Source organism: Lactuca sativa, chromosome 7, assembly GCF_002870075.4.
Source record: "Lactuca sativa cultivar Salinas chromosome 7, Lsat_Salinas_v11, whole genome shotgun sequence".
NCBI lineage: Eukaryota > Viridiplantae > Streptophyta > Magnoliopsida > Asterales > Asteraceae > Lactuca > Lactuca sativa.
In genome coordinates this window covers 136,911,652-136,935,819 of record NC_056629.2, presented here as the reverse complement: position 1 = coordinate 136,935,819, position 24,168 = coordinate 136,911,652, and positions in this window count along the sequence as shown.

The window sequence follows — 24,168 nt, the reverse complement described above, 5'->3', positions numbered from 1 at the left end:
TTGAACGAGGGTAGACTAGGGAAACGAAAAGAGGTGATGAAATTTGCACTTTGGGTCATGAAGAATGGCTGAATAGTCACTTTTTATGTCATGATTGATATTCATGATCATGTATGCATATTTGATGACTCAAATTAGATAATGTACATAATTGTAAAAGTGTGTTCCAAGGATGATGACGATGATTATTGCTCGTATGAAATATGTGTCATTTGGCCATGTTTGTCTCCACTCATCATCAACAAAAAAATAGATATTAATTAATATCTTTAGACCGTATCACTTACATTTTTCCTTTTCGCTTGAAACTCAAGTTCTTAAGAGATAGAACACTATATAATATATAACTATTGTCTTTATATTTTATAACTATTTGGCAATTTTATTCATATATTTTATCAAAAAGATACATTTTAACCGGTATAAAATAAAATAGAAATGTAAAATTGTCATTTTTATCCTTAGTACAAATATTTAGATGTATAATTAAACAATATATTTTTATTTAGAGGCAATTCAATCAAAACTTCGAACCGAGTTAGATCTTATTTAATTAACAACTATCAAATAGTCTTTAACTGAACTTTATAATAAAACTAAAAAGATCATATAAGATCATCATAAACATGACCTAAATGAAGTCATTTATAATATACTTATCTTTCTGTAGCCCCAACAATCATTAAAAACGATCTCACCTTTGATTTTTGTTAACGTATCTTTCTTTAGATCCGACTAATCATTAAAAATACTCTTCAAGTATCTTTATCGAGTCATGAAGCAAATTATGAACGATCATGATTGTCAAAATTGTCAAAATTGTGTAGCCCCTAACTAATTATGAACGATAATGATTTTCAAATTTGTTCCAAGTTTGATAGAGTATAATTCGTGTAGTCCCAAGCAATTATCATCAAGTAGGTTTATGAAAAGATAAAAGTTCGTATATAAATATATGTTGCTATTTGAATGGTCTAAAAAAGAAAAGTACAACCTCGAAGCGTGTTGTGATATTTGTTTATGCATCGCACATGTACCCCAACTATTTGGAGATAGATAATACAGACAGAATTTTGTGCATTTATAGGAGGTAGCATAATACAACAAGAAACCAAAATTAATGGGTGTTTCTTTTGAAATAGATTTGGGTGATCTTCTCTGGCAGTTTATAATCATAAATACTAATTAATTAAAATTATATAAAAAACAACCATTATACATGAATTGTTATAAAATTTCGAGTATTATATGTGTCATCATCAAATTATATTTGACATATTAGTTGAAAAATTAATTGAAAACTAATACTTAAAAAATAACTAATAAATGGTATATTTGAAAGGATTTAAAAAGAAAAAACCTCAATAAATTACCTCAATATGTAAAATGATATAAAAGAACATGTAAAAGATTTTATTTTTATAATTAATAAATAGTATATTTGAGAGGAATTAAAAAAAACTTAATAAGTCTGTTAAAATGTTAGTCTGTAAACTTTTAAAAAAGTTAGCTTATAAGCTACTTTTTATTTTATAAAAAAAAAACCTAAAACACACACACATACACACACACACATATATATATATATATATATATATATATATATATATATATATATAATAATAATAATTTAGTTGCGGCATGTCAAATATATTGGAATTTTTGCACCATTTGTATACATCACTCTTGTTAGCTTTTTAAAAAACTAGCTTAGAAGCTATTTTTTATTTCATAAAAAACACCCTATAAACACAAAAAATAAATTATAATACAAACTAGTTTTGTCATGCCAAAGACATACACCTAAAACTAGTTGTGTCATGCCAATGGTATGGACATGATTGGAATTCTTGCATCATTTATAGAGGTCATTATTGTTACTTCACTTCACAATAATGAAAAGTTAGATTCATAACCGAAATTATTTACATACTTTTAATCATCTATCTTAGGTTTAAGGGTGTATCACTACCCAATGGTCATGGATGAGTGACGTGGTCTTGGTGGTGGCTTAGCTACACCATGCTTGTGTAGTGCATGGGGCCACACATGGCACACAAGTATCTACCACCAACCTTTTGAAAAGTTTACCGTTTGACATTATATATATATATATATATATATATATATATATATATATATATATATATATATATATATATATATATATATATATATATATATATATATATAATGTCAAACGGTAAACTTTTCAAAAGGTTGGTGGTAGATGGTTTAAACCTTTTTTTTTATCATTTTTGTATATACTCAACCATTTTATAAAACTATCATAAAAGCCAATCAACATATACTCAACATGTTATTAAATTTTATATTCAATAAATTTTTTATATTTATTATAGTTAGTTGTTATATTTATAAGGTTTTTTTTTTAACATCAATGTTTTTATATAGTATAAAAAATGTTAGTAAAAGTGTGGAGTGGTAGTATGCCCTCCAAAATGAAAAAGTTAAATGACATGAATAGTTGAGTGAGTTGCTAATACGACGTTGATGTGGTGGTATGCCCACCACCTTTTTAACATAAACTTTAGAATATTAAGTGTGTATAGCCATATAAGTATGAATTGTTAGGGTCTAGAACGACAAAAATTTAACCATGGTTCACATGATTAAGGTAATTAATTTATGTCCACCTCCCAGACCAGAAATGTATTACAAATTTTGGAATATTAAAACTTACAAAATACACAAGAACTATATGTACTGAAAACGAGTCTACACATGTATACAACCCAGATGTCATGAAGTTCAAGCTAACCTCTATTAACTCCAAACTTTGGACACATATGGTCTCTAGGGTTTCTAACTCAAAATCTATGGCCCTTCGTCTCCAGTTTAAATCATTGGTCCTCAGTCTCTGATCTAATTCATAATCTATGATGAAAAAATAGGATTATTCCCCAGGCATTGCTCTTAATACACCACAAGGGCTACCCCTCCTTGACTTTCGTCTGTTCATTTTAGGAGACACATTGCAAAGTTTTAGTAGCATCAATCCAGACCAAGATATATTAGCCTTTGCAACTCAACATTAGAAAACATGTGTGTGTGTGTGTGTGTGTGTGTGTGTATATATATATATATATATATATATATATATATATATATAGGGCTAGGTTAAAGTGTTTTTTACATTTATTGTTTGCTAGAATGCACCAATAGGAATTTAGTAAAATTATATTATTATTTAATTAAATAATGATAGATATTAAATGGTTTCCATAATTGTATGTATATTAAATGATATCCATAATTACAATTTTCTCTTTATGGAAATTAATTAAATTCGTCATTAATGTCAGCAATAACATTCTTTTAGAATGAATTCATATCTAGGTTTTTATGTCAGCAATAACATTATTTCATGACTCACTCACTTAAAATATAATAAAGTTCTATGGAATATGAAGAATGAGGGTGTATTCTAGTAGAATATACTCTCGTTCTCCTAGAATACACTCTTATTATTTTATATATGAATTCATCCTGAAAGAATATTATTATTGACATTAATGACGAATTAAATTTGTCTACATAAAAAAGAATTATAAATATGGATATCATTTAATATACATTTAATGTTTACTTAATTCTTATTGGTGCATTCTAGCACACAATAGATGTGAGAAACATTTGAACATATATATATATATATATATATATATATATATATATATATATATATATATATATATATATATATATATAATATCATGATATTTAATTAAACATGGTGCAATCGAATCTATGTCGACAAGATTCTTAAACTAGTGTATTTGTTAGAAAAACGTGGTAATAGAATGCTTGGATCAATATGAGTTATGAAACACTTTCATATTAAAGCATTTCGAGGGTACACTCGAAAATCTCTAATCGGATAAAACTCACTGTTCTAGAATAGAGAATGAAGAAGATGTTATGATGTAGTGTGTACCAATCAATAAATATAGACATAACTTCTTGTCCAAAAATTGCCTAACTTAACTTCCCTGTTAGAAAACTGTCACAAACTTTCATTAATCATCTTAAAACCGAGTCTGGAATTTGGATCACAAAAACCGGGTTCATTTTCTAAAATTCGGATCTCTGATGACTTTTTGATAAAGCAACATAGCCCGAATAAAAATTAGGATAACTATCTTAAACCCAACTCGAACCCAGCCACGGGCTCTGCCCATTGGACCCCACTAGGGGCTGCCACCCGTTCAACCCCGTTCCAAGGTGCATTGCCTACTGATCTCTGTTATTTCAGGGGCTTCATCCCAAAATAGAAGTGTACTTTCAAACGAGACAAACATAAACAAATGTGCACTCTGCACCACCCTAACTTGGTTAATATTTATCAAGACATTATTGATCAACAAATTAATCCTATTACACTTCAATAATATTAATGACATAAAATCACTAACAAACCTCCCCCACTTAAGTGTACTCTTGATTAACTCAAATAAAATCATAACAACAACAAAATGATGCATAAATGAAATGTTGTGATGATTGAATTTCACATTACTATATTACTCATTCCAAATATTCGAATATCAAGGTGTCAATAAGTATTGAACCTTTTCAATTCTAAGTTAATACATGAAGATAATATATAGAACAATTTACATTGTCATAAGTTATAACTTGAAACTATATTTTACTAGCTTGTGTCATATCCTTCAATAAGATTATCAAAGCCAAGTCCCAACTTCTTGAAGCAGCTAAACTATAAGCTTATATAGGTAGTCCTTTTAATCTTGCACCTTCAAATGAAAATTTTCAAAAGAACTATTAAGATATAAAACTTCAACCTCCTTTACTTCCAATACTGATCACATACCTTGGGATGATGATAATAATGTGTTCCAATATTCAAATATCAAGCTTTTCCACACTAAACTCAGCATCTAATATTACATTAGATAGGAATTGTGTGTCTTAATACGAAAGATTTCATGTGGACTTTAAACCCATCCCTACAATTGCCTTGTACACAAGATCTTTAGCTAACCCTTTGGTTATATGATCGACTAAGTTCAACTGAGTTTTCACAAACTCCACAAATATGACACCGGTTATGACGAGCTCACAAATCATGTTATAACACCAAAATGTCTAGACTTCTCATTGTACACTTGACTATAAGCCTTAGCCAATGTTACAACACTATTACAGCTGATAGAAATGGTAGATATTGGTTTTGGCCATAATGTAATTTCATAAATCAGATTTCTTAGCCATCCAGCTTCTTTACTAGCAGCATACAATGCTATAAACTCATATTCCATGGTTGAGTTAATAATACTAGTTTGTTTCTTAGATGCCCAAGAAATGAAACCTCTTCGAAGAAGAAACACCTAACCACTAGTAAAGGAGTGATCCTCTAAGTTGGCATGCTATCTGGCATCTGAATAACCTTCCAAGATAAAAGGATATCCACTATAAAGCAAACACTAATCCATGGTTCTTTTCAAATACTTGAATATTCTGTGTATTGCTTGTCGATAATGTGAACTAGGATTGCTAGTATAACTACTAAACTATCATACAACATAAGTTATATCGGGCCTAGTGATACTCATGGCATACATAAGACATCCAATAGCTCTTGAGTATTCCGGTAGAGACAATGAATATCCCTTATTAGGTAGAACTTGAGGCTAGGATCTATAAGAGTCCTAATAGGAGAACAATTTTCAAGGTTAAAATTTTTTAACATCTTCTCAATTTAATGATTATATGGTTTGAAACAAGCACCAAAACAATGGCATCAATAGTTTGATGTTGTGATATTTTCTAATGGTTTTGCATTAAACCAAGATGACAAGTGTGCATATAGAAAATTTGATACTTATGGAAAAGTAGTTTAATTTATCTATATGTAGATGATATGTTGATTTTTGGTAATGATCAAGATGAAGTTGATAAAACCAAGAAATTCTTAGCATCTAGTTTTGAAATGAAGGACCCGAGGAAGGCTGAAGTGATTCTTGGTATAAGAATTAAACAAGGAAGCAATGATATTTCAATTTCCTAATCTCATTACATTGAGAGATGTTAAAAAAGTTTAACCTTGAAAATTGTTCTCCTATTAGCACTCCTATAGATCCTAGCCAATGCACTTTCCGGCGAAATCTCAAATGAGCTTGGAAATCTCAAAAATCTTAAGCTCTTGAATCTATTTATGAACAGATTACATGGGTCCATACAAGATTTCGTTGCAGATTATCCAGACTTGCAGAAACTTGCTCTATGGAGTATCAATTTCACTGGTGTGATCCCAAAGAATCTTGGTCAGAATCGGAATCTGCAAGAGATCGATTTGTCTTCTAATAAGCTCACTGGTACCATTCCTCGTGATCTCTGTGCCTCTAATCAGCTAAGAATCTTGATTTTCCAAAAATTTCTTGTTTGGATCGATTCTAGAGGATTTGGGTACTTGTTCAACACTAGTTAGAGTGAGATTAGGGGAGAACTATTTGAATGGTAGCATCCCCGATGGACTCATTTACTTGCAGAAGTTAAATCTACTGGAGTTGCAGAACAACTATTTGTCCGATAATCTGTCAGATAACCAAAATCCTTCTTCAAGTCCTGTTAAACTAAGCTAGCTAAATTTATCATATAATCAACTCTCGGGAACCTTACCATCTTCCCTTACAAATCTCTCTTCCCTCTAAATCCTTTTACTCACCGAAAACAAATTGTCTGGTCCAATTCCGACGACAATCGGCCAACTCCACCAAGTATTGAAGCTTGACCTAAATGGGAATTCCCTTTCTGGTGCAATCCCACCGGACATTGGAAACTGTGTTCATCTCACTTACCTTGACTTGAGCCAAAACAATCTTTCTGGCTCAATTCCACTTGAGGCTAGGATCTATAGGAGTGCTAATAGGAGAACAATTTTCAAGGTTAAACTTTTTTAACATCTTCTTAATGTAATAAGATTAGGAAATTGAAATATCATTGTTTCCTTGTTTGATTCTTATACCAAGAATCACTTCGGCTTTCCTCGGGTCTTTCATTTCAAAACTAGATGATAAGAATTTCTTGGTTTTATCAACTCCATCTTGATCATTACCAAAAATCAACATATCATATACATATAGATAAATTAAACTACTTTTCCATAAGTATCAAATTTTCTATATGCACACTTATCATCTTGGTTTAATGCCAAACCATTAGAAAATATCACAACATCAAACTATTGATGTCGTTGTTTTGGGGCTTGTTTCAAACCATATAATGATTTCTCCAAAACACTTAGATTTTCTAGCTCCTCTGCTATTCCTAGGTTTAGGTATAGAACTTGTACCACTAGAAACATCTTTACATTGATTTGTGTTCTTGCTAAAAGATTGTTAAATCATGTCCTTTGGTCTAGGTATAGATGTAAATATTGCTTCATCAAAGATAGCATCTCTTAACTTTATAAGAATGTTCACATACACAAAGTCATTAGATTCTAAAACATAGAATTTATATGCTTTGGAATGCTCATCATATCCAATTAAGATATTATATATACCTTACTCACCCAATGTGTTCCTTTTGGGTTCAGTGAGCCTTACATCTGCTCTATAACCCCAAACTTCGAATAACATAAATTTGGTACCTTTTTACACCAAAGTTCATAAGGAGTATTCTTACTTATTTTTTATTGAGTTCTATTCAAGATATAACAAGCAGTTAACATAGCGTCACCCGAAAACCGTTCACTCAAACCAAAATGCGACAACATAGAATTAACCACTTTTTTTAAAGTCATATTCTTCCTTTCAGCTACACCATTTTGTTATGGTGTAAGAAGCCGTGGTTTGATGTATTATTCCAGTTGATTCAAAGTAAACTAGATTGTGACAACCCGAAATTTCCATTTGTACGAACCTCATCTATTCAATAGAAGCTAGTTCAGTTTCAGTGATTTTCAAGCTTTTCCGAACAAGTTTGTGTACATTAGGGTTTATGTTTTAGATGATATCAGGAGAGTGGATGCTCCTGGTCTTGTGAAATTTGGTCATTTCAAGTTTCATAATGTTACAGTCCAATATCAGGAATAAAAATATTTTCTGCCAAAATATTCCAGGACTATAAATAGTTTCTGAATGAAATTAATTCATTATTTACAATTCCAAATAGAGAAAAGCCATATTCTCTCTGACGAATCTTCGGGTTTTCATCCCATATTGTGAGTCTACTTTACTAAATGTGTTTCAATACTTGTTAGGTGCTTATTAACACATATTACATGTTTAGATTACAAGATCCGGGGGTTTACCGCCCAAGAACGTTCTTGGGGAGTAAACTCCAAAATGGAACTTTAATGCTTTCTAGACCCATCCCCTTGTTGGACAACTTGTTTAGGAGTTAGGGTATGATCTTTATAGGCCAAAAAGCATCCAAGAATCACAAGTTCTAGGAGTTTACGGCCAAGGAACTTCCTTGGGCCATAAACCCCTTTTCAAGGGCTTAAGTGCCCTAAAATTTCCCCAAATGCTTAAGGACCTTAACTACTAATTCTTGTGCTTAGTTAGAACATCAAAAACTCATCAAAATCACAAGTTAGTAGGAGTTTACGGCCAAGAACTCCTCTTGGGCCGTAAACCCCTTTTTGTAGGGTAAAAATCATTCCAAGCACCCCTTAAGCCTTAAGACAATTTACCTTGAACCCTTGGGACTAGAATGGAGAGTAGAACACATAAAAACCACTCCTTGAAAGGAGTTTACGGCCAAGGAACATATCTTGGGCCGTAAACTCCAAGTGAAGGCACTAAAGTGTGCCGCTTGTCCCAATAAGCCTTAGATAAATTCATGGAAGCCATCCTTGATGTTTAAGTGACTTAAAACAATTAAAAGCCATCACCCCATAGGAGTTTACAGCCGTAAACTCTAGGGTGAATGGACTTTGGGCCGTAAACTCCAATATGGAGTATTCTAGGGCCTTAAGCTACTTCATGTATTATTCCAACAAAGCTACGAGTGTTCTAGAAGCAAGATAGCACCACAAAACACCCAAAACCACCCTTTGAGGAGTTCACGGCCATAAACCCATGAGTTTACGGCCGTAAACTCCAAGGTGTGGGGTTTGTTGGGTGGTGAACTCCTATACAAGGCTATTTGATGTTTCAAACCCTTTTGCCTTGTCCCGTAGCAACTTAGATGCAACCATTTGGACCATAAACACTCATAAAAGTGTTTAAATGTTTCCTATGTGTATTAACTTATTTATTAAGTTATTAATTGTCTAATTAGTTATATATATGCTTATTATATGATAACTAGGCTCGTGCGTGTAAACCAGTCTCCGTTTGCCACCTAGCACGGTAGCCGACACTGCAATTCAAACGACTCACCACAAGTGAGTTCATACCCCTTAAATCAACCTTTGAAATGATTTTAAATGTTTTATAACACTTTATGGGGGGGATACAAGTCAAATACTTATAAGTTATTGCTTCAATCACATGTGATTGTGTTTAATCACATGTGATTAATAACTAGGAAAACAACGATTTTCACCACTGTTCAAACTGTTTTTCAAACTGCTTTACTATTGAAATGTTTTACAAACTGTTTTACTATCCAAACTTACTTATAGACTGTGATTCAAACAAATGCTTCTTATACTTAAACTGTTTTATCAACTTATGCCTTCAAAATGTTTTATAGATCGACATCAAGTCAATCTTCCCTTGAAATTATATTTATGCTTCAAATGTTTTATGAAAACTTATTTATGCTTTTATATATACAATTGCATGCCCATATATGTATAGATATATAAATAATGTTCAAAAGGCTTAGGAATGCCATCCGCCCTATTTCCTTTTTCTCGATTTGGATGTGGTCTGGTGGGATTTCGGGTGACCATCCGAAGGTCGTTTCCATATTACTTATATATCATATATACATGTATAGACATAAAAGTACTTCCATATTCATACTTATCAGTACATCATTAGTTAGTTACCATCGGGGTAACACAGGAACAATACATATACAGATATACGAGAAACAATACATATACAGATATACTAGAAACAATACATATACAGATATACGAGAAACAATACATATACAGATATACTAGAAACAATACATATTCAGATATACGAGAAACATTACATATACATGAATACGATATCAATTGTGATCCACTGTATCGGTGCATGCCTTAAATGTCATGTCCCGAGTTGTAGCCAGAATCCTCTTGGAGGGAGGGCGTGAGTTTGCGTATAGATCTATACTGGATTGACTATCCTACACCTTGCTGCTAGCTACAGCCGGACCTGCAGGTCTGCGGGTTCCAAACGTCATTATTTTATTACGACCATTCATTATGTCGTTGTTACCAGTCGATAGCATGGTGCAATTTATCACAATATACCTTAATATAAATCCGGTTTAAGGTAGTAATAATTAGTACAGTAGTAGTCTTAATATACAAGGCTACAGTACTACAATGATTTACCCATTACATATTTTAGTGATAACCTCACTTAAGCATTAATGTACATACTATATTTTATCTAATGATAGTTACACTTGGGAAATCACATACTGTTACAATGAGCAAGTATACAAAATATCAAAGCCTTGGTAGAAGGTTACTTTTATAGAAAATATAGGATTTTCTGAGGGATTCAAACTTTTACAAACACTTTCAAACATTTGCTTACATTTTTACAAACTTATACATTGAGACAGATTCAAACGTTTTTACAAGAAACATTGACACTAAAATACTTATGAACTCACCAGCTTAATGCTGATAAACTCTTTCAAAATAACTTGTATTCTCAGGTCATCAGTAGACAGGTACAGAGGCCAGCTTTTGAGAAGATGGAGTGCATTCAAGACTCATCTCATATTATTTTGTGATTCATTATTTTGGTGTCTATAACTGTACAGAACACACTTTTATTAAAATTATTTATTTAATGCAATGGATGATGTTGTTTGCTTATTTACATTTACTGTGTTGTGATACTATACATGACGTCCTCCGCCCCAGAACGTTTCCGCCGTTCTTGGTTTTGGGGTGTGACAGATTGGTATCAGAGCATTGTTTATAGTGAATCAAGTATATCAACCCATAAAAGATATACTAATCTATAAACCCAAAAGGGACTAAAACACTCTGACCAAGAGTCTATACTTTAAATAATAAAATATTTAATTAAGTATACTAGTCTGCATTCATACTAAAATCAGTGTCACAATGACAAGAACAAAAGTATTACGATTGTTAAATATCACAAGTGAGCTCGGGGATGTATGGTCAGTCCTGGGAATGGCATAGCCTGATCAACTATGTTGGTCCTAGGAGTGATTAGCATATGCCCTAGAATGGTTGTGATATGTCAACAAGTCTAAAAACTTACCAACAATACCACAAGAAGATCAGTAGAACTTAAACTTAAAATACTATAGGAGTATTTTGTGCTATTAGTTACACGTATACTATATTCTTATACCTCTCTTCTCGCGTAGATCTAAATGGATGGATTCCATCATGGCGACCCGTACTTTCCCAATAAAGGCAATGCGGGGTGGATCGATGAAGAGCCCGAAGATGAGCATCCAATCCCTTTGGATGATCACCTCGCAGAAGGCTTTTCGGATGGATCCGACTCCGAGCCTGAAGTCAACAACCTACCGCTCATAGGTCAAGCCCTGAACAACAACCCTCGACCAGCGTTTCCAGGTCCTACACCCATGTGGGCAAACAATCTCAATCGCTGGAGTGATGAGCAGGGTCAGCCCTTACCATACTTTGGGGACCGAACCTTTTACAACATCATTGATGGTGGCTCTGCTGACAGAGCTCTGCCGGTAATCATCCGCAGAATAGCTCGTAATGTCGAGCAAGGTCGAGCAGCCATCGACCGGGTCATGGAGGTTGATGCCAACTCAGGTGTCAACACCGTCCGCATTCGCCGTCTTGAAGAAGATATGGAACGGACCCGTAGAACCAACGAAACTCTGCAGCAACAGCTGTTTGCCTCCTGTGCTGAAGTCTTAGAACTTCGAGCTCGTCAGAGAGCTCAGGACCGACACCTTCAAGAGGTGTCTCGCCAAGTGTCCGACCTCAGGGATCGCCCGAGGAATTCCCATCGCCATTAGATGATGTCTAGTACATCTCTGTCTTTTGATTTAGGGATAGCCTTGAACTTATGTGCTCTAAGTAGCACTTGTCTGTAAAATATTCCTAACTTTCGGTACTCTAATTAGGAATCTAGGACTATTAGTATTGTCCTTATGGTATGATGTAAGACCTACTGTTAGGTCGATTTTTCCTTGAACTTATTACATCAGTAATACCCGTACTATTGAAATCTATCTAATATGTGGGAAAAATTTGTACACTTGTGTATTCCTACTAATATTTCTTATTGTGATTTCAAACACTCATTCAACTGTTGGGCTATGGTTAGTTAGTCCATGGGTCACTCTCGCGTTGCTTACCAATTGATTCTTATCATCCTTCTTGTAGTTATAAACTTATAGCTGAAGGATGCCTCCTCGCAAGACTCCCAGGAATAGGAATAATCCTGTACCTCCACCGCCTCCTCCACCTGCAGTCATCGATACTGTAGCTCTGAATGCTGCCGTAGCTGCAGCAGTGGCAACTGCCATGGCTCAGTATCACTCATCGGATGGTAGCAGAGGTGGAACTCCTGTTGAATCTACCCCAGTCGAAATCCCGGTGCGCTCCAGGGAGTGCTCTTACAAGGATTTCACAAACTGCAAGCCGAAGCCTTTCTATGGCACCGGCGGAGTCATTGCTCTCTCGCAATGGTTCGAGAAGACTGAATCAGTCTTCGAAATTTGTTCGTGCCCTGCTGCATTTAAAGTGAAATATGCCGCGTGCACCTTCGAGGATAAAGCCCTAACGTGGTGGAACGGCCACGTCAAAGCTCTGACGCTCGTTGTGGCTAACGCCATGGGCTGTGAAACGATGAAGGACCTCATGACGGAGGAATACTGCCCGAGGGGCGAAGTCCAGAAGTTAGAACATGAACTCTGGAATCTGACCATGAAAGGCACCAACGTGATCGCTTACACTGCCCGCTTTAGCGAACTGGTGGCCCTATGCCCCAACATGGTTCCCACTGAAGGGAAAAAGATTGAGCGGTATGTATGGGGGCTAGTGCCTCCGTACCAGGGGAACGTCTTAGCATCCAACCTTGCTACTTTCGACAGTGCCAAGCGATTGGCACAAAGACTCATTGACCATGGAGTCAAGACCCCTGCATCCACAACCAACCAAGTCATCTCAGAACCCTCCAAACCCGCTGGCAACAAGCGGAAGTTCTGGGATGAGAAGAAGAAGCAGCGAGCTTCAAAGAAACAGCAAATCGTAGCAGTACATGTTGCGGTATCCCCTACTGCTGTTACTGCTCCGGGGAAGCAGTATTCTGGAAGTTTGCCGAAGTGCAACAAATGCAACTTCCACCATAACGGCGCCTGCCGTGAAATGCAGTGTTCTAACTGCCACAGAAAAGGACACACCGTCCGATTCTGTAAGTTCCCGGCGCAACCAATCTCCCAAGTTCCTGGCTCAGGCGCGAGCCCAACTTGCTATGGATGTGGCGAAACAGGCCACTTTAAGAGGGACTGCCCTAAGGTGAGGAATACTGGAGGAGCAGGGAGGGTACTAGCAATAGGCCACGGGGAAGCAGTTGCTGACCCGACAGTGGTGACTGGTACGTTCCTCCTTGATAACTCCTATGCATGCATTCTGTTCGATAGTGGAGCGGAGCGAAGCTTCGTAAACCACAAATTTGCTCGCATGCTTAAGCAACAACCACACGCACTTATTGAACAATTCACAGTAGAAATGGCCAATGGGAAAACTGATAGTACTAATAGCATATACTTAGGTTGTCTTCTAACCTTAGATAACCATTCATTCCCAATCGACCTTATGCCGGTCTCAATAAAAAGTTTCGACGTTATTATCGGCATGGATTGGTTAAGTCTTCATCGCGCCGACATCATGTGCTACGAGAAAGCAGTCCGACTAAACCTCCCGTCTAATGAAACTCTTATAGTCTACGGCGACAAACCTGGTGCGAGTCTTCGCATTATATCTAGTATTCAAGCACAGAAATATTTGCGCAAAGAATACCACGCATTCCTTGCTCACGTCGTCGACATGAACCTAGAAACGAAAGAACTAAAGAACCTCCCAGTAGTGAGCGACTTCCCCGACATTTTCCCAGAAGAACTACCTGGGTTACCTCCGCAACGACAAGTCGAGTTCAGAATCGACTTAGTTCCAGGAGCTACCCCAGTAGCCAAGTCGCCCTACCGTTTAGCACCAGCCGAGATGCAAGAACTCTCTGGTCAACTTAACGAACTGCTCAGCAAGGGCTTTATAAGACCAAGTTTCTCACCTTGGGGAGCACCGGTCTTGTTCGTTAAGAAGAAAGACGGGTCATTCCGTATGTGTATTGACTACAGAGAACTCAACAAATTGACGATCAAGAATCGTTACCCTCTGCCACGCATAGACGATCTATTCGACCAACTGCAAGGGGCGAACTATTTTTTCAAGATTGATCTAAGATCCGGATATCACCAGTTACGAGTGCTCGAGGAGGATGTGCCAAAGACAGCCTTCCGAACTCGTTACGGACACTACGAGTTCGTGGTGATGCCATTCGGATTGACCAATGCGCCCGCAGTCTTCATGGATCTGATGAATAGAGTATGCCGACCTTACTTAGATCAGTTCGTCATCGTTTTCATCGACGACATCCTGATCTACTCTCGAAGTGAGAAAGAGCATGGTGATCATCGACGACATCCTGAGGGATTCAAACTTTTACAAACACTTTCAAACATTTGCTTACATTTTTACAAACTTATACATTGAGACAGATTCAAACGTTTTTACAAGAAACATTGACACTAAAATACTTATGAACTCACTAGCTTAATGCTGATAAACTCTTTCAAAATAACTTGTATTCTCAGGTCATCAGTAGACAGGTACAGAGGCCAGCTTTTGAGAAGATGGAGTGCATTCAAGACTCATCTCATATTATTTTGTGATTCATTATTTTGGTGTCTATAACTGTACACACACACTTGTATTAAAATTATTTATTTAATGCAATGGATGATGTTGTTTGCTTATTTACATTTACTGTGTTGTGATATTATACATGACGTCCTCCGCCCCAGAACGTTTCCGCCGTTCTTGGTTTTGGGGTGTGACATAGATCTAAATACTCACCACCTCTGTCAGTATGCAAAACTTTTATTAATTCATTTTTATAAAGCTCAACTTATTGTTTATAATTCTTAAATTTATCAAGAGCTTCATCTTTTAAATGTATCAACTAGGCATAACAATATCTAGATGCATCATCATTAAAAGTAACAACAAACTTTTGTTTCCTAGGGAAGGTGTTACATGAAAATCACATAAATTACTATGTATGAGTTCCAACACCTTACTTTCCCTCACAAACATCTTTGAAAGGTTGTCTAGTCATTTCAGTTAACAAGCATGTCTTACACTTTTCATTATTTATTATAAAGGAGGAATTAAACTCATTTTGGACATATCTTTTAATCACTTGTAATGATTGTGTCCTAGTATATATATATATATATATATATATATATATATATATATATATATATATATATATATATATATATATATATATATATATATATATTACTACCTCCGTCCCAAATTGATAGTCAACTTTTGACTTTTGAAGTCTTTTTTCTTCAACTTTGATCATAAATATTTTTGTGTTTGATAGATAATACTTGATGCAAAATCTATGAATGAATTGTATTTTAAATGTTTTTTCATTGTTCTAAGTTTTATCAAGTAATATATAACACAAATAAAAATATTTAAGGTCAAAGTTGAAGAAAAAAGACTTCAAAAGTCAAAAGTGGACTATCAATTTTGGACGGAGAGAGTATAATCTAGTTGTGGCATGCAAAACATATTGGAATTTTTGCATCATTTATATGGATCATTCTTGTTAGTTTTTAGAAAAACTAGCTTATAAGCTATTTTTTATTTTATAAACAAACCACCTAAAAACACCAAAAAGAAATTATAATATAAAGTAGTTATGTCATGCCAATGACATACACCTAAAACTAGTTGTGTCATGCCAATGGCATGCACGTGATTGGAATTCTTGCATCATTTATATAGGTCACTATTGTAACTTCACTTGATAATAATGAAAGGTTAGATTCATTACCGAAATCATTTACATACTTCTAATCATCTATCTTAGGTTAAGGGTGTATCACTACTCAAGGGTCATGGTGGAGTGATGTGGCCTTGGTGGTGGCTCAGTTACACCATGCTCGTGTAGTGCATGGGACCACACATACCCCAAAACATAGGTATCTACCACCAAGCAAAAGTAAACCTTTTGAAAAGTTGACCGTTTAACATATATATACATATATATATATATATATATATATATATATATATATATATATATATATATATATATATATATATATAAAGTTTAAATGGTTTAAACATTTTATTATTATTATTTTTGTATATACTCAACAATTTTATAAAGCTATCATAAAAGTCTCTCAACCATATAATCAACCATGCTATTAAATTTTGTATCCAATAAATTTTTTATATTTATTATTGTTAGTTGTTATATTTATAACGGTTTTTTAACATAAATGGTTTTAAATAGTATAAAAAATCTTGGTGAAAGTGTGTGTGTGTGTGTGTGGGGGGGGGGACTATGCCCTCGAAATAAAAAAGTGGATTGACGTGAAAAGTTGAGTGAGTTGCTGATAAGACGCTGATGTGGTGGTATGCCCAGCACCCTTTTAACATAAAATTTAGAACGCTAAGTCTGTATTCTAACTGAAGCTATATAAGTATGAATTGTTAGGGTCTAGAACGAGAAAAATTTAACCATGGTTCACATGATTAAGGTAATTGAGTTATGTCCACCACACGTACCAGAAAGGTTTTACGAATTTTGGAATATTAAAACTTACAAAGTACACAAGATCTATATGTACTGAAAATGAGTCTACACATGTATACAACCCAAAGGTCATGAAGTTCAAGCCAACCTCTATAAACTCTATACTTTGGACACATATGGTCTCTAGGGTCTCTATCATAGAATCTATGGCCCTCTTTCTCCGGTTCAAATCATTGGTCCTCCGTCTCTAATCTAATCCATAATCTATGATGAAAAAATATGAGTATTCCTCAGGTATTGCCCTTCATACACCACAAGCGCTACCCTCCTTCACTTTCATTTGTTGTTTTGAGGGGACACATTTCAAAGTTTTAGTAGCATGAATCCATACCAATATATATTAGCCTTTGCCTCAACATTAGATAACGTGTATATATATATATATATATATATATATATATATATATATATATATATATATATTATGATATTTAATTAAACATTCTGCAATTAAATCTATATCAACAAGATTCTTAAACTAGTGTATTTGTTAGAAAAATGTGGCAATAGAATGCTTGGATCAATAAGAGTTATGAAACACTTTCAGATTAAAGCATTTCGAGGGTATACTCGAAAATCTCTAATCGGATAAAACTCACTATTCTAAAATAGAGAATGAAGAAGATGTTATGATGTAGTGTGTACCATTTAATAATTCTATACATAACTTCTTGGCCAAAAATTGTCATTAGATGGTTATAAGAACTTAACTTCCCTGTCAGAAAACTGTCATTAACCATCTTAAACCGGGTCTGGAATTTTAATAAAACAAATCAGGTTCATTTTCTAAAATTTAGGTTTCTAATGACTTTTTGATAAAGCAACATAACCTAAATAAAAATTTGGTTACCCATCTAAACCCAACTCGACCCTAGCCATGGGCTCTGCCCCTTGGACCTCACTAGGGGTTGCCGCCTGTTGGACCCTGCTGCCTGGGGCGCTTCCTAAATAGAAGTGTACTTTCAACTGAGACAAACTTAAACAAATGTGCACTCTGCACTACTCTAGCTTGTTTAATATTTATCAAGGCGTTATTGATCAACAAATTAATCCTATTACACTTTAATAATATTAGTGATATAAAATCACCAACAAGCCTCCCCCACTTAAGTATACTCTTGATTAACTCAAACAAAATCATAACAACAACAAACTCATGCATAAATGAAATGTCATCATGATTGAATTTCACATTAGTATGTTACTCATTCCATATATTTGAATATCAATGTGTCACTAAGTATTGAACCTTTTCTATTCTAAGTGAATACATGAAGATAATATATATAGAACAATTTACATTCTCATAAGTTCTAAGTTGACACTATATTTTACTAGCTTGTGTCTTATCCTTCAATAAGAATATCAAAGCCAAGTCCCAACTTTAACAATACAGTTTATAATGCTACAGCATCCGGTATAATAAGAAAAATCCCACGAAAAGAAAAGGGGGGATACGAAATAACCATAGCGGATGCATCGGATGGACGTCAAGTGGTTGATATTATCCCTCCGGGGCTAGAACTTCTTGTTTCAGAAGGCGAATCTATCAAATTTGAGCAACCGTTGACAAGTAATCCTAATGTGGGTGGATTTGGTCAGGGAGATGCATAAATAGTACTTCAAGATCCATTACGTGTACAAGGCCTTTTGTTCTTCTTAGCATCTGTTATTTTGGCACAAATATTTTTGGTTCTTAAAAAGAAGTTGTTCGAGAAGGTTCAATTATCCGAAATGAATTTCTAGACTCGCGGATTTACAGTTTGTAAAAAGAACCAAATTTTTTTAGTAATTATGATTATCTATGATAAAAAATAAAATTCTAAAAAGCCTTTTGTTTGTTTATACTCTTTTTCTACGAGATGCCGGGAATTCCTTGTACCACATTCCTAGCCACAATATGTAGATTGTGAAGAAGACTATTTGACTTGACCCCTTCTTTCTTTGTTTTTGTTTTTTTTTATAAAAATTTGGGGTGATGTTATTATGTTGCTATTGGCAGATTAAAATGCATTAAAGTCTAATACAATGGACTTTGGCTAGATCCTATACAAAAGTAAACACAAAATAGAACGGATAATTGAGGGGAACAAATATTTCTGGGAGGGGTTATTCGTCTTCCTAGTCTTTGACACAATAAAGGGGTGTGAAAAATCCTTTTCTTGTGTCAAAATAATAATGATTCTTGATACTGTTCATCAAAAATTCCTAGTGTTAGTTTCTATATTTTACAGACGTATCAGAATGTTTTTTCATAGTTATTACGTATTTTATTTATTCTTATCTTATAATAATTACGTATACTATAAATAAAATGTGGTGGACAAACAAAAGAGGAAGGAAAAATCTATTGAGTAAATAGAACTTCTTCAATGAACTTATAAAAAAAATATTCTAATTATTAAGAACTCAACGAGACCTTCTCCTTCAAATCAGACAAACAAAGAAGGAAATCTGGTGATTTCTTACGCTTTCATGTCTACAACTCAATTCATCCGATTACTACAGGGATGAACCCAATCCGGAATATGAACCATAAAAGAAAACACCTACTAAACCGATCACAAGAATACCAACTACAATACCTATTATTCAAAGAGGAATTCTTCCAGTAGTATCGGCCATTTACCCCACTTCCCTCCACATTTCATCAAGTGGTCATGCTAGAGACATAAACAATCATGGATAATTATGAGATGAGATCCTTCCGAATGGGGTAAGAGAAAGAATACCTAGAACGATTAGTTTGAAGTAGCTAAACTATATGCTTATATAAGTAGTCCTTTTAATCTTACACCTGCAAATGAAAATTTTCAAAAGAACTATTAAGAAATAAAACTTTAACCTCCTTTACTTCCAATATTGAACACATAACTTGGGATGATGATAATAATGTGTTCCAGAATTCAAATGTCAAGCTTTCCACATTGAACTCAACATCTAATATTACATTAGATGGGAATTGGGTATCTTAATACAAAAGATTTCATGTAGAATTTAAACCCATCCCTACAACTGCCTTGTACACAAGATCTTTAGCTAACTCTTTGGTTAAATGATCGGCAAAGCTCAACTGAGTTTTCACAAACTCCACAAATATCACACCAATCAACTCATATCGTAATCAATGTATCCATAGTCAAAACATGTCATGATAAAAATAATATCAGAGTATGAATCCCAAAGATATCCTGTGCAGAAAATGTAGTGTGATGCGCTGCAATCATTCCTGCTCTTTTCCCTTCAAAGAGGAAGTACCTGAAACCAAAACTGAAAATCATAAGCACAAAGCTTAGTGAGTTCCCCCATCATACCACATACCATACAATAATGTACTACCTAGCATATCTGGGTGCTGGCCTACCCCTTCGGTCTCTTTCAACCGGTGACCCCCAAGCACATCTAAGTGTTGCCCTACCCCATCGGTCTCTTTCAACCGGTAACTGCCTAGCATATATGGGTGTTGGCATACTCCTTCGGTCTCTTTCAACCTATAATGGGGAATATTTCACCCCTACAACTACCACATATCATCCTAGTACATAAACATATAAGTCATATACTGCCTAGCACATCTGGGTCCTGGCCTACCCCTTCTGTCTCTTTCAACTGGTAACGGGGACTATTTCACCCCTCCTACCACTATCACATAATATCATAACTTACTAGCACATAAAGCATAACAGATAGTGCCATACCAGAAAATTATTACAAAGACAATCATCTCAAATACAATTAACTATTAGTGGGTCGGCATTGGTGTCTTCGACTCATTTCTACTGGAAGGTAACTCACCTCAAATGTCGTGAAGTAGCTGAACTGTCCTTGGATCTGAAATCAACTCCACTCAAATCCTACACATAAAAGATCTCCTTTAATTACCCCTTTCATACTCATAACCCCTTAATGGTCAAGTTTGGTCAAGGTCAAAGTCAAAGTCCACACCCTGGTCAAAGTCAACATTCTGGGTTAACTCAACTCACCGAGTTGGTCCATAAACTCGTCGAGTTCCATGAATCATAAACCCTAAAATCGCGATCCAAATCGTCGAGTTCTTTCACAACTCGCTGAGTTCCTCCTATCCACAGAATCGAGACTTCTCCAGTCAACTTGTCGAGTCATCTTTGAACTCGTCGAGTTTTTCCCTTTTACAGAATCGGGACACTTTGACCCAACTCATCGATTTCTTCAGTCTGTTAAGCTATCTTAATAGATTAAGCTCATATCCTTCAGATCTAAGCTCCATACTTCATATACATACAGAAAAATGTCCTTTTAAGGGTAAAGTTTCCAACTTTACCTGTTAATACCCTTTCTTAATGGATTTAGTGACGGGTTTTAGGCATAAGAACAATCCTATGTGCTCATACAAACCCTAATGCTTGGATCTAGGTTTCTCTATTGTACATGCTTTGAATCCAAGACTAAAAAACTTAGATCTAACATATTATAAACTGAATTAGGGTTTAGAGAATTACCTTTGATTGTTATATAGCAATAACAATCAATTCCTTGCTTGGATTGGCCTTAGAAAGCTTAGTGCCTCAAGTGCTGCACCTCTAATGGAGTCACAAACACCACTAAGCAACTTGGATGAAGAGGGAAGAGAGGGGAGGCACCAAAACCGGATGGAAACCCTAATGGAAGTGTTGTCCACGTTTTTGGGGCTTAAGGGTCCTTTATATACATGTAGGCTATTAGGGTTTACAACCAGGAAACTCTAATTTGACTGCTTAGGCCCTAAGCAGCCCATGGACTCCTTAAACATATCCCTTGGACGATTTCGAATGGGCTTCCCATAGAATTCGTCCAACCTATATATTATTAGGTGATCCATAGCCCAATTATAATTATCTTATAATTACAACTTCAGTCCCTTAAGTTTAATTAATCTCTTTTAGCCACAAAATTAATTCATAATTAATTATGACTAATATTAATTAAATAATATGATTTCTCCTTTAATATATTATTCTCATAATATATTAATAAATCATATTTAAACCTCTCTCTCCTTAATTCATCCTACATATTGCTATGGTGAAGGCAACCCAAAAGGACATGCTCATAATCGGGTCAAGTACATACCAAAATAGTTATGGACTTAGACACTAATCCAACATTTAGCACAAACCCTAACTCTTTAAGACCTAGATCTTGATCCAAAAGCCATTAATACTTTAAGATAAGGCATATAAATTGAGATTTAGACCCTAGACACAACATGAACATGTAAAGTCTTTGACTTTCTCTCCATGCATGGCCTTTTGGAGCTGAAAAGGAAAAAATGACATCCTAGATCTTGCATGGGGCTCCAGTGGCCATAACGTTTGCATCTTTATGCCATGAAAGCCCTCCAAGGTCCTAGATCTAGAAGTATACTCTCTTGGGGATGTCCATTTCCCAAGGATCAAGATATTTGGACCAAAAACCCTGTAAAAGTGAAAATGAAGAGATCTAAGTAATCATTAAGCAAGTTTGAGAATTGCTTACCAAAAAGTGACGAGGATGGGGTGAAGCTTCTTGATCTACTTCAATCCTTCTTGAGTCCTCAAGCTTCTTCTTCTTCCAAAAGCTTCAAATATACAAGTTTTCTCGCGAAAATTACTCACAAGCTCACACAAGACCATATTGTATTCGATTATTCTTGTGTTTAACTTTGCATGTTTTGACTTCCCAGATAACGAGATTATTCAAACTATCCACAACTGATCATACTTTGGAAGTAGGTATTGAAGCTAGACTATCATGAATGGGTCTGTAGATTGTCTAAAGGCGTTTAAACATAGCACAAGTTTGCTGCAGTATTCATGAGTACTCCTGTAATAAGATTTGAGTATTGGACTACACCTACGCTCATTTGAATCACTTCATGGATTTTGTCACGAGTGATCATGAGACGATAATATCTTATATTCTTGAAACCGAGACATGTGAGTTGTAGTTTACAATTCGGTTGCATATTGACATATGTAAATGCACCAGTAACATGGTCTTATAAAACATATTATTGTGTGTAATTTGATGAGTAAATAAAGCAAGCACATGAGTCAAAGTTGATCTTTTCCTTTTACCCTAAGAGGGATAAAAGCGATATATGTGGGCCCCTCGATGATTTAGTGATGACAACCTTAAGTTCTTGTCCAAGCCTAGACTAATTTGATTTGATCAATTAGTCGGTCGTCTTAAATCGGAAATTGGGAAACAACACATGAACAGAGAGAATGATTATAATCCATGTATCTGTTCATACGATATCTAGAATAGAGGAATATATGATCCCTTATCTAATGGACGCCTTACTAAATAAGATCAGAGTTCGATAGCGGTCTTTTGAGAGCTACGATTGCCAATCGGATTTTGAAGTCGTACTTGAAATTATAGTTATTAGACTTTTCCAAGTGGGAGACTATTGGATTATGTGTCTAAGTCCATAACTATAATTGGTATGTACTTGACCCGATACAACATGGTCCATTTGGGTTGTAACACTCTTGAACAATTTGATAGGTTGGATATTTGAGAAAGAGGTTATTTGTGATTTATTAATATATTATAAGTATAGTATATTACTTGAGATATCGTATTATTTAATTAGTATTGATCAAGAATTAATTTGGAATTAATTTAGTGATCAAAAGAGACTAATTAAATTTGTAAGGACTGATAAGGTAAATCAGTAATATTTATAGTTTGGGCTAATGATCCATGTTGATTAGAAATAGACTACATCTTTATGAGGCTCCATGAAGAGATAGTCCACAAGGCTAATAAGTTATTAGATTAAAAGCCCAAGTGAATTAAGGTTTACAAGTTTAAATCTTAAGGATTCCAAATTATAAATATAATCCCTTGCTTGCTAAAGTTGACCCTTTATGAGTCTTAGAGAACCATAACCGATTTTATGTCTCCTTACTTCTCTCTCAAATTCCTACTCTTGTTCTTGGTTTGTTATAAGACATTTGAGGCATCACACTTGTGGTGCTAGGGTCTTGAAAGATCAATTCCTACAAGCTACAATTAAGAGGTATTCTTCTAACTTATTGAAATGTTTCAATTACCAATATTGTATGCTAGCTATAGGTTTCTAGATTTGGAAATTTTGTTGCATGGATAACTAGAGAAAACC